We start from the raw sequence: 12,398 nt of genomic DNA on the forward strand, positions 1-12,398 counted from the left end.
CAGGAGGGACAGGGATCTGCTGGAGAGAGTCCAGGGGAGGGCTGCAAGGATGCTGAAGGGACTGCAGCACTGCCTGGGGAGGAGAGGCTGAGAGCCCTGGGGGTGTTCAGTCTGGAGAGGAGAAGGCTGAGAGGGATCTGATCAATGGCTATCAATAGCTGAGGGCTGGGGGGCAGGAGGGGGGGCCAGGGCCAGGCTCTGCTCACTGTGCCCTGGGACAGGCCAAGGGGCAATGGATGGAAGCTCCAGCACAGGAGGTTCCAGCTCAGCATGAGGAGGAACTTCTGCCCTGTGAGGGTCCCAGAGCCCTGGAGCAGGCTGCCCAGAGAGGTTGTGGAGTCTCCTGCTCTGGAGCCTTCCCAGCCCTGCCTGGATGTGTTCCTGTGGGACCTGTGCTGGGTTCTCTGCTCCTGCTCTGGCAGGGGGCTTGGACTGGAAACTCTCCAGAGGTCCCTTCCAACCCCTGACATCCTGTGAGCCTCTGATCCCTTGGGCCTTGGCCAGTGGCCCCAGGACAGTTTTCAAAGCAGCAGAGATGAAATCAGCTCAGAAATGAAAGAATTTCACTGGGGAGAGCTCTACAGCACAGCTCCTGCAGCAGCCCAGCCTGCCAGGGCTGAAGGGGACTCCTCCTCTCTCCGGCCCTGCTGGCTCATGGGCTGCAGGACACATCCCAAGCCCTGTGCTGTGCCCTGGGAGCAATGGAGCAGGCAGAGCCGAGCTCTCAGCCACGCAGGCAGCACCTGCTCAGCCTCCTGTGGTGCCCTCCTGCTTCACTCATTTCCCTTCCCCCTCAACACATCTGAGCCTCAGCCCTGCCTTTGGCAAACCCTTTCCCATTCCCACTGCTAGCACAAAGATTTACTTGAGCAAGGAAGAAGTTGTACCCCAGGAGGGTGGTGAGAGCCTGGCACAGGCTGCCCAGGGAGGTGGTGGAAGCCTCCTGCCTGGAGGTGTTTGCAGCCAGGCTGGAGGTGGCTGTGAGCAACCTGCTGTGGTGTGAGGTGTCCCTGCCCATGGCAGGGGGTTGGGGCTGGCTGAGCCTGGAGGTCCTTTCCAGCCCTGCCAGCTCTGTGATGCTGTGATCTCTGTGCTAAGCCACTCATGGCACAGGAGCACAGAACCATGGCACTGCTGAGGCTGGAAGGGACCTCTGAGATCAAGTCCAGCCTTTCACCCAGAGTCACAGCCCCACCGTGGCTGCTAACCACTGCCACCGAGCCACAGCCCTCAGCACCACCTCCAGGTGGCTTTAAAAGACTGTGTGGCCTCCAGACCGTGTGGGAAGAGACAGCTCCCTCACCCCAGGGAGAGATCCCTCACCCCAGGGACACCTTCCTCACCTCAGGGACACCTCCCTCACCCCAGAGACAGCTCCCTCACCTCAGGGACACCTCCCTCACCCCAGAGACAGCTCCCTCACCTCAGGGACACCTCCCTCACCCCAGAGACACCTTCCTCTCCCCAGGGACAGCTTCCTCACCCCAGAGACAGCTTCCTCACCCCAGGGACACCTTCCTCACCCCAGGGACACCTCCCTCACCCCAGAGATACCTTCCTCACCTCAGAGACAGCTCCCTCACCTCAGGGACACCTCCCTCACCCCAGAGACACCTTCCTCACCCCAGGGACAGCTTCCTCACCCCAGGGACACCTCCCTCACCCCAGAGACACCTTCCTCACCCCAGGGACAGCTTCCTCACCCCAGAGACACCTTCCTCACCCCAGGGACAGCTTCCTCACCCCAGGGACAGCTTCCTCACCCCAGAGAGAGATCCCTCACCTCAGGGACCCCTTCCTCACCCCAGGGACCCCTTCCTCACCCCAGGGACACCTCCCTCACCCCAGAGACCCTTCCAGCAGGGGAGGCACAAGAGAGGTGTCTGCCCCCTTCCCCACCACTGCTCCTGCCTCCCTTGGCAGCCCTTGCTGAGCAGGTCTTTGCTTTTGTGTTCTCTGCCTAGGACTGAAGGGTCAGCACCTAGCAGTCTTCTGCTGGCACTTCCTCACCTGGATCCTGGCCAGTCCTGCCCAGCCTTCCTCAGCAGGACCCTGTGGGTTGCATATTCCTACAGGGTCTATGCACCTTTGCTTCCTCCCCTGGGCTTCATGACATGCTTGGGAAGCTGCCCCAGGTGTGCTGAGCAGAGCAGTGCTGAACTTTCAAGTACTCCCAGATCTGCCAGAAGCACCTCCCAGATCTGCCAGGAGCACCTCATCCAGCACAGCTTTGCCCAGGACCCTCCAGACCTCCTGCTCCCTCTGGTCTGTGGGCAGAGGTGCTGTGGGAGCTCTGCTCACATCCCTGAGGCAGTTCACTTGGGCAGGGAGCAAACAGCCAGGGAGCTCCTCTGAGACACTGAGGGCACCCAGGAGTATCTTAATGGTGCCACAGCTCCCCCAAGAGCCTGGGGGAAGGGATCCTGGCTGCTCTGGTACTCCAGAGCTTGGGACTCTAGTGCAGCAGGGCACCCAAATGTGGAGGGCAAGTCCCAGCAGGAGGGCTGCAGGGGCTGCACTGTAGCATTCCTCATCAAGCTCCCCTTGGTCGTGGCACAGGGGAGCATGGCATGGTCTCCAGGACCTCCTCTATGGGCTCCTCCATGAGGTTCCACTCTCCCACTTGGAGGCAGGTGGCTGCTTTCATCCTGATCTGCTGCCATAGAATCACCAAGGTTGGAAGAGACCCCAAGGATCATCAAGTCCAATCTGTCCCCACAGACCTCATGACTAAACCATGGCTCCAAGTGCCACATTCAGTCCCCTCTTGAACACCTCCAGGGATGGGGACTCCACCACCTCCCTGGGCAGCACATCCCAGTGGCCAACAGCTCTCTCTGGGAAGAGCTTTCTCCTCCCCCCGTTCCTGGGTGGGGACATCTTCCATGTCTTTATCAGGGATCTGGGTGAGGAGATTGAGGCACCTGCAGTAAATTTGCAGGTGGCACCAGGCTGGGTGGCTGTGTCCATCTGCTGGAGGGTAGGGAGGCTTTGCAGTGGGACCTGGACAGGTGAGAGCCATGGGCCAAGGCTCATTGTGTGAAGTTCAACAAGGCCAAGGCCCAGGCCCAGGGGAGGGGTAGGTCGGAGATGAGGAAAAATTACTTTGCTGCAAGAGTGGTCAGGGACTGGCCCAGGCTGCCCAGGGAGGTGGTGGAGTCCCCATGCCTGGAGGTGTTCCAGAACCCTGTGGCCATGGCACTTTGGGGCCATGGCTGGGTGGCCATGGTGGGGCTGGGTTGCTGGTTGGAGGGGGTGATCCCGGGGAGCTTTTCCAGCCCAACCACTGCTGTGATGCTATGGAGGGGTTTAGGGTGGGAAAGAGCCTTTAGGATCATTGCATCCAACGCAGCGCTGCCAGCTCCGCAGGGCACCGCCGAGCATCCGGGAGCTGGCACCGAGCGGCAGCGGCTTGCGAGCCCGCAGGGTGCCTGAGCCCCGCAGCGATGGGAAGCACTCCGCGGCACCGACCCGGCCCGGCCCGCCGGGGGGTCCCGGCAGAGCCCCGGGGGAGCCGCGGGGGTGCCCGGCGCCGTCAGTCCCGTCGTCGCCGGCGGCTGTGGGCCGGGCCGGGCCGGGCTGGGCCGGGGGAAGGGGGAAGCGGCCGCCCCGCCCTCAGTTAAAGAGCCGCAGCGCAGGGCGGCCGCGCACCGTGCGCGGAACGGCACCGCCGGCACCATGCGCTCCGCAGCCGCCCTGTGCTGCCTCCTCCTCATCACTCTCCTCTTCATCCTCATCCTCCTGCCGCCACCGCCCGCCGCCGCCTACTTCGGGTCAGCACCGGCCCTTGGCATCGCCTCCGCGCCCCGGGGAGCGCGCAAAATCCGCGGGGCAGCGCTGGAGGGGACGGGGAGGGAGAGCGCAAAATCCGCGGGGCAGCGCTGGAGGGGACGGGGAGGGAGAGCGCAAAATCCGCGGGGCAGCGCTGGAGGGGACGGGGAGGGAGCACAAAATCCGCGGGGCAGAGCGGGGAACACCAGGGAGGGAGAGCGCTTTTTCCGCGGTTGCGCTGCCGAAGGCAGGCGCGGAGGCTCCGCGGGGTTGCTCGGTCCTCGGACAGGTCCCGGCCGGAGCCCGGCGGGGTGCGGGAGAGGGTCCCGGCCGGGCCGCGCACCTGCAGCCGCCGGCGCATGCCAGCGCCCGGGGAGCATCCCCGCAGCCCCTGGAGAGCCCCCAGAGTATCCCCGCAGCCCTCGGAGCATCCCCGCAGCCCCCAGAGATCCCCCGGAGATCCCCCAGAGTATCCCCGCATCCCCCGGAGATCCCCCAGAGTATCCCCGCAGCCCCTGGAGATCCCCCGGAGATCCCCCAGAGTATCCCCGCAGCCCCCGGAGATCCCCAGGAGATCCCCCAGAGTATCCCCGCAGCCCCTGGAGATCCCCCGGAGATCCCCCAGAGTATCCCCGCAGCCCCCGGAGATCCCCAGGAGATCCCCCAGAGTATCCCCGCAGCCCCTAGAGATCCCCCGGAGATCCCCCAGAGTATCCCCGCAGCCCCCGGAGATCCCCAGGAGATCCCCCAGAGTATCCCTGCAGCCCCCGGAGATCCCCCGGAGATCCCCCAGAGTATCCCCGCAGCCCCCGGAGATCCCCCGGAGATCCCCCAGAGCATCCCCGCAGCCCCCGGAGCATCTCCGCAGCGGGGACAGGGGTGGGAGGAAGGGTTGGGGTGCAGGGTGTCGCAGGAGCCCCCGCCGTGCTCCCGGGCACCCCGGCGAAGGGGAAGGATCAGTGCGAGGGCGGCACGGCGCTGGGGGAGGCTTTTCCTTGGGAGATGCCTGGAGGAGAAGTGGATTTCCTGAAGTGGTTTTCTCGTCGTGCTGGAACTGTGCTCTGTCTCCGCTCAGGCTGCGGAGCAGCCCCGGGGCGCTGCTGGCTTTGATGCCGCTCCCCAGGCCGCTTCCCCGGGAGGAGCGGGAGCCGGGAGCCGGCAGAGGCCAGGGCTGGCCGGGGGGCGCCGCTGAGGTGCGGGCGCTGCGCGGCTCCGGGGGTTAAAGCAGCGCAGGGACGGAGCTGTGCTGGGAACGGAGGGGCAGAGATGGTGCCGCAGCCTGCGGGCCCTGGCTCCTATCCCACCCAGCCACCCCCTCACGTTTTGGTGTGCTTGGGGGAAGGCAAAATGCGTTGGAACAGGTTGGGTCGGCGCAGCATTTCTGGGGAAGTTTTGGGTTGTTGCAGGTTTGGTTTAATTTGGGGTTTGCTTTGTTCTGTTCTGTTCTCTCCTGGTTGGTTTGCTTTGGTTTCTCTGCTTTGGTTTCGCTCCGGCTTTGTTCTGGTTTGGTCTGTGTCGTTCTTCTTGGTGAGCTGCTCCTCAGGCAGGTGTCTGAGCAGAGCTGCTGCTGCCCAGCTCGCAGGGGCTGGTGGAGGAGACACAAAGCTTAACACTTGCAGACGCTGCTGTGGGAGAGCTCAGGACAGGTCTGCGCTGGCAGACACTTGGGGAGGGTCTCAGTGGCTCCCTGCTGACCCTCCCAGACACCCCTCCGTGTCTCTGCTGCCTGCTTTCTGCTGCAAAGCTTCCCCAACCCCCTGGGTTTGAGCTGATCCCTTGTGTCCTGCAGCCAGACTCCTGCCCAGGCAGCTGTGCCAGGGAGGACTCTCCCTGCTGGGTCATCCCCAGGGTGTCTCTGGACCTGCTCTGCAGAGGAGCTGTGTTTGGCGTCCCAGTCACAGGGGCCCAGGGCTGGGCTTGGGGGAGGGGAGGGCTCTGTGCCCCCAGCCCAGCTTGGGGGAGGGGAGGGCTCTGTGCCCCCAGCCCAGATAACCCACACGAGGTGGCTGGAGGCTGTTGCTGGAGCTGCACTCTCTTGCTAAAGCCACCTGAGTGCCTCCTGGCCCCGTGGCAGTGACCTGTCAGCTGCTTTCAGGACACATGAGCTCAGTGTGTGCTGCCCCTGGGTGATGCACAGCTCAGATGTGAGGACCTGGTGTCACCTTTTAATGCTTCTTCCCTTGAGGGGCTGGGCATGGATGTGTCCTGTGTGGTCTCACTCCTCACTGCAACGTCACAAGAGGAAACTAAAGTCTAAGGCCTCAGGGAGTGTTTGGTGGTGAGTGCTGATGTGAGACCTGGGAGGGCTTTCAGAGACAAACTGGAGCTGATGGACTGCAGAGGCACTGCAGAGGCACTGGAGCCCTTTAGAAGCCCTGAGGTGGCTGCCAGCCCTGGCTCAGTTCAGCACAAAGGCATCTGGCACCCAAGTCACTGCTGAGCTGCAGGGGACCTTAGACCCTGCTTCAGCAGCTGCCTCTGCATGTGGCAGAGAGGAGAGAGCCAGGCACAGGAGCCACAGCTCTGCTCTCCAAGCACTTCATTGGGAGAACCTTCAAAGATGTAACAGTGGAGGAGGCTTTTGGGGGACTACCTGCAGGGAGAGGACCTGAGCCCTCTCTGTGGTTTGGCAAGGGTGAGGTGCTGCTGGTTGAGGAGGTTTAGGCTGGAGGTGAGGAGAAAGTTCCTCCCAACAGGAGAGATTTGCCCTCAGGATGTGCTGCCCCTGGGTGGTGGAGTCCCCATCCCTGGAGGTGTTCAGGAGGGGATTGGATGTGGCACTTGGAGCCAGGGTTTGCTTGTCAGGAGGTGTTGGGTATTAGGTCATAGGTTGGACTTGATGAGCTCTGAGGTCTTTTCCAGCCTGGCTGATTCTGTGATAGCAGTGAAGAAAAGGCCATGGAAGGATGTGAGGGAGACTTCTGAGGGTGTCAGGGAGGGATAGGACTGGGGGGGATGGAGCAGAACTAGAAGTGGGGAGATTGAGATTGGCTGTGAGGAAGAAGTTGTTGCCCAGGAGGGTGGTGAGAGCCTGGCACAGGCTGCCCAGGGAGGTGGTGGAAGCCTCCTGCCTGGAGGTGTTTGCAGCCAGGCTGGAGGTGGCTGTGAGCAACCTGCTGTGGTGTGAGGTGTCCCTGCCCATGGCAGGGCTTGGAGCTGGCTGAGCCTGGAGCTCCCTTCCAGCCCTGCCAGCTCTGTGGTTCCATGGTTCCAGCAGGACAAAGGTGAGGCAAGAAGTGTGCAGGGTAGTGCAGCAAAAGCTGTCCAAGGGCCTGGGAAAGGTGAAGGCCACCAAGCAATATGCAAGATGGATTGGGTGCAGTCCTGGGCACACTACCCTAAGTCATCCTGCTTTTGGCAGGGCATTGGACTTGGTGACCTCTGGAGGTCCCTTCCAGCCTCCAACAGTCTGTGAGTCTGGCCAAGGTGAGCAGAGCCTCACAACAGAGAGATCAGCACAGACTCTTAGGATGGTTTGGATTGGAAAGAACCTGAGAGATCATCTGCTCTAACCCTGGACCTGGAGACAAGTAGGAGGAGTGCTTGGCTCTGGCACAGGACATCCAGAGCCAGAGCTCCTCTGGGAGCACAGGGAGCAGGGTAAAGTCTCTGTCCCTGAACCTGCTGCCCTCTGGGTTGTGAGGATCATGGAACCACAGAATGGCTCAGGCTGGAAGGGACCTCAGAGATCTTCTGCTCCATCCCCTGCCATGCCCAGGACACCTCCCACCAGCTCAGGGCCTCATCCAGCCTGGCCTTGGACACCTCCAGGGAGGAGGCAGCCACAGCTGCTCTGGGCAGCCTGCTCCAGGGTCTAACCACCCTCACAGTGAAGGATTTCTTCCTTATAGCTCATCTGAATCTCCCCTCTGTCAGTCTGCAGCCCTTACATCCCATCCCACCTCTACAGGCCCTGACAAAGTCCCTGCCCAGCTCTCCTGTAGCTACCTTTAAGCACTGCAAGACCACAGCAAGGTTTTCCCAGAGCCTCCTCTCCTCCAGGCTGAAGACCCCCAGCTCCCTCAGCCTGTCCCCACAGGAGAGGTGCTCCAGCCTCTGATCACCTCCCTAGTGCCCCTCTGGCCCCACCTGAGCAGGTCCAACGTCCTTCTGCTGTGGGCTGGCTGTGGGCAGATCCTGGTGGCCACAGTCCCAGACTCTGTGGCTGCTGGGCTGCCTGCTGCCAGGGCTGAGCTTCAACAGACCTTGAACCACAGAGGGGTAAATTAAAGCCCACTTGTCAGAGGGGGGGACTGAAGTCAGCTCTGCCCCAGATGTGGTCCAGCTGCTGTTCAGGCTGTGCTGGGGCTGCCTGGCTCCTGAGCTGCAGGAACCCAGGAGCTCCACAGAGGGACTCCTCTGAAAGTCCTTTGTGCTTCCTTTGCTTTCACCTTTGCTGCAGTCCTCCCCCACGCTGCTGCCTCCTCTGCGATACTCCCTCCTCAGGCAGCTCTCCCTTTAGGATGCACAGCCCCTGGGGTGGGTGAGTGGCTGGGAGCCTCCCCAGACCTCGCTAAAATCTCTCAGCCTCCTGCTGCCTTCTTGGGGGCCCTGTGACACAAAGGGAAAAGCAGTTTAGGAAGTGCTGGAGGGCAAAGAGCTCCTCACAGGCCCTAAGGTTAGGAAGAGGCTCACCTCAGGTGGGACACTGCTGGGTAGGCAGAAGCAGCAAGCAGCAACTTGATTGAAGCCTTCTCCTGGGGAGACCTCCAGGGAGCAGGCTGCAGCTTGTCTCATCATGGGGCAGCCTGGCCTGAGCTCGGTGGTCACTCAGATCTGCTGCAGTGTTTCTGTGAGGCTCCTCCTGAAACACCAGTGGCAGGCAGAGAGGCTTCCTGGAGCTACACATGGGCTGCTGTCCTGATCCTCAGCCCCTCCTGTCCCAGCCTGGTCCTCAGCTCCTCCTGTCCCAGCCTGGTCCTCAGCTCCTCCTGTCCCAGCCTGGTCCTCAGCTCCTCCTGTGCCAGCCTCATCCTCAGCCCCTCCTGACCCAGCCTCATCCTCAGCTCCTCCTGACCCAGCCTCATCCTCAGCTCCTCCTGTGCCAGCCTCATCCTCAGCCCCTCCTGTCCCAGCCTCATCCTCAGCCCCTCCTGTGCCAGCCTCATCCTCAGCCCCTCCTGTGCCAGCCTCATCCACAGCCCCTCCTGTCCCAGCCTCATCCTCAGCCCCTCCTGTGCCAGCCTCATCCTCAGCCCCTCCTGTGCCAGCCTCATCCTCAGCTCCTCCTGTGCCAGCCTCATCCACAGCCCCTCCTGTCCCAGCCTCATCCTCATCCCCTCCTGTGCCAGCCTCATCCTCAGCCCCTCCTGTCCCAGCCTCATCCTCAGCCCCTCCTGTCCCAGCCTGGTCCTCAGCCCCTCCTGTGCCAGCCTCATCCTCAGCCCCTCCTGTGCCAGCCTCATCCTCAGCCCCTCCTGACCCAGCCTCATCCTCAGCTCCTCCTGTGCCAGCCTCATCCTCAGCTCCTCCTGTGCCAGCCCACCCATGCCCTCTGTCCCCCTGGTGCTCCTGCTCCCATCAGTCTGTGGCACAACTTCGCTCCTGTCAGGATGGAGTTTTTGGGGCCCCTCAGACAGTAACCCAAAGCCCTGGCTTGAGGCTCTGCTGACCACCCCTGGAGCACTGTGTCCAGCTCTGGGCTCCCCAGCTCAAGAGGGACAGAGACCTGCTGGAGAGACCCCAATGGAGGCTACAAGGATGATTCAGGGACTGAACATCCCTGCTGTGAGGAGAGGCTGAGAGCCCTGGGGCTGATGAGCCTGGAGAGGAGGAGGCTGAGAGGGATCTGCTCAATGCCTATCAATAGCTGAGGGCTGGGGGGCAGGGTGCAGGTGCCAGGCTCTGCTCAGGGGTGCCCAGGGACAGGAGAAGGAGCAACAGGGACAAGCTGGAACCCAGGAGGTTCCACCTCAACAGGAGGAGAAACTTTGGGGTGAGGCTGCTGGAGGCCTGGAGCAGGCTGCCCAGAGAGGCTGTGGAGTCTCCTGGTGTGGAGAGCTTCCACCCCCCCTGGATGTGTTCCTGTGCCCTGCCCTGGGTGCCCTGCCCTGGCAGGGGTTGCAGTGTGACTGTGCTGGTGTCAAATGAGACCTTGATATAACTGAGAGTCCCTCAGAGCCGCTGTGCTCAGCAACCCTGTGCCCCTCCAGAGCTGCCCCGCAGGCTCTGGGCTCCAGCAGCCCAGGCTCCTCGCCTGCTGTGGCAGCTCTCTGCAGCTGCCCTGGAGGAGCACAGGCAGGCACTCTGCTGTCCAGCTCCTGCTGAGGCTCCTGCAGGCCTCCCTCCCCTTGCTGAGGTGACAGAGGCACCGCTGGGGCTCCTCACAGGCTGCACTGGGGCAGGAGGGCTCATGGCAGCCTCTCCTTTCGGTGGTCCTGGGGTGGTCAAAGAGCCTGGCAGCAGGAAGAGAGGGGCAGAGCACCTCTGAGCTGAGCCCTGGGGAGATGGAGGCTCCAGGTGGGTCTGCAGTGACCACCCAGCAGGGGGGATGTGGGGGTGCAGAGGTGTTCCAGAGGCAAGGGCTCCCCATGGGTGCTTTTGGCTCTCTTTGCTCCCCTTGTCCTCTTCAGTCCCCATCTCAGGAGGTTAGGGCTCCCATGGGTGCTTTTGGCTCTCTTTGCTCCCCTTGTCCTCTTCAGTCCCCATCTCAGGAGGTTAGGGCTCCCATGGGTGCTTTTGGTGCTCTTCAGTCCTCACATTCTCTATTCTCCCAAGAACCATCCTGCTGGGTGCTGAGTGCTTGCTGCAGGGGACGTGGCCAGTCCAGAGCTGGGCTGCAAATCTGCTCTCCTGTGTAATGATTGACCCCAGGGCTGGCCTGGGCTGATGGGCAGAGTGCACTGCCCCTGAGCCCCAGGGCTGCCTGCAGATGTTCCATGTGGTTGAGCTCAGAGGTGGAAGGATTCAAACCAAGGGTGTGCAGAGGCCAGCAGGGGCAGGGCAGGGATTGTGCCCCTGGGCTGGGCACTGGGGAGGCCACACCTGGAATCCTGGGGTCAGTTCTGAGCCCCTCACTGCCAGATGACATTGAGAGGATGCAGCAGGGCCAGGGAAGGGCAACAGAGCTGGGAAGGGGCTGGGGAGCAGGGCAGGGGAGGAGCAGCTGAGGGAGCTGGGGGTGTGCAGCCTGGAGCAGAGGAGGCTGAGGGAGACCTCCTTGCTCTCTGCAGCTCTGAGAGGAGGCTGCAGCCAGGGGGGGGGTTGGGCTCTGCTCCCCAGGCTCAGGGGATAGAAGGAGAGGAAATGGCTGAAATTGTGCCAGGGGAGGCTGAGGTTGGAGAGGAGGCAAAATGTCTTTGGTGCAGGAGTGGTCAGGGCCTGGCAGAGGCTGCCCAGGGAGGTGGTGGAGTCCCCATGGCTGCAGGTGCTCAGGAGCCTGTGGCCATGGCCCTTGGGGCCCTGCTTTGGTGGCCATGGGGGGTTGGGCTGAACTCAATGACACTGAAAGCCTCTTCCAACCCAAACAATTCTGTGATTCTCTGAGTCCATGGCTGTGAGAGCCCAGAGCAGGTGAGGGTGAGGGAGCCAGCCAGGGTGAGCCAAGTGAAGCAGTGCACAGGCACTGGCTGCAAGGGCTCCCATCTAGACCCTCACTCCATTGGCACAGACACAAAGCTCTCCTCCCAGAGCAGCTCTTCTGGTGGAAGGAGTTTCCATGCTGCTCTCTGTGGAGTTCCAGGAGGATTCATTTCCAAATCCCAGCTGCTATCTGGACTCAACAGCTCTTGGTGTTCCCAGGAGGGTTTGCAGCAAGTAGGGGGAAAAAACAACCAAGCAACAACCCCAAAAAGCTCATTTCAAGGATTTCAACCCAGCACCTCCCAGCAACCTCCCCTGAGCTTTTGCTGCCAGCTCTTTGTGAGGAGCAGAATGCTTGACACACAACCTGCAGGACAAGAGGTACAAAGTTGTCATCTGCCAGAGGGTCTGACACCACCCTTTGAGATCAAGAGTTTGTCCCAAGGTGCTGCTCTGGGGGTCCTGCCACCCCCCCTGTGGGCAGCAGGTGGTACAAAGGTGCCCAGGGGTTGAGTGCTGGAGGCTCCATCCCTGCAGACATTCCACATCAGGCTCAGTGTGGCCCTGGGCAGCCTGCTCCAGCTGGAGCTGTCCCTGCTGCCTGCAGGGGGGTGGGCAGGATGACCTCTGGGGGTCCCTTCCCACCTGATGTACTCTGGGAGTCTGTGTAGCCAAGGGAGCTCAGGAGGCTGCTGGCCACCCATCTGCCCAGGGCTTGGGAGCCTGAGGATGAAGCAGTGCTGCTCTGAAAGGATTAAACCTGCTCCCCTGAGCCCCAGGCAGAGCAGAGCTGGGGACCTGCCGTGCTCCCTGGTGGCCTTGCTCCCCCCCAGCCTTCCCTGGAGGCTTGCTGCAGCTATCTGTGGGCTGGAGATATTGCTGTGGAACATGAAAGGCTCCTGAGATCAGATAGGAGGGCTGCTGGGGCTGCCTTTGATTTTGCTGCTGGCCTGGGAGAGGGAGCAGGGGCACATTTCTCGGGGGGTTTAAGGCCCTGCAGACCCAGGGGACGTTGGGCACTGCACAGGAAAAGGCTCTCATTAAAAGTCTCTTAAGCAGCTGGAATGTGGCTGGAAGGAGATTAAAGGAAATAGATGAATTTAGCA

Source organism: Dryobates pubescens, chromosome 36 (assembly GCF_014839835.1).
Source record: "Dryobates pubescens isolate bDryPub1 chromosome 36, bDryPub1.pri, whole genome shotgun sequence".
NCBI classification, from domain to species: domain Eukaryota; kingdom Metazoa; phylum Chordata; class Aves; order Piciformes; family Picidae; genus Dryobates; species Dryobates pubescens.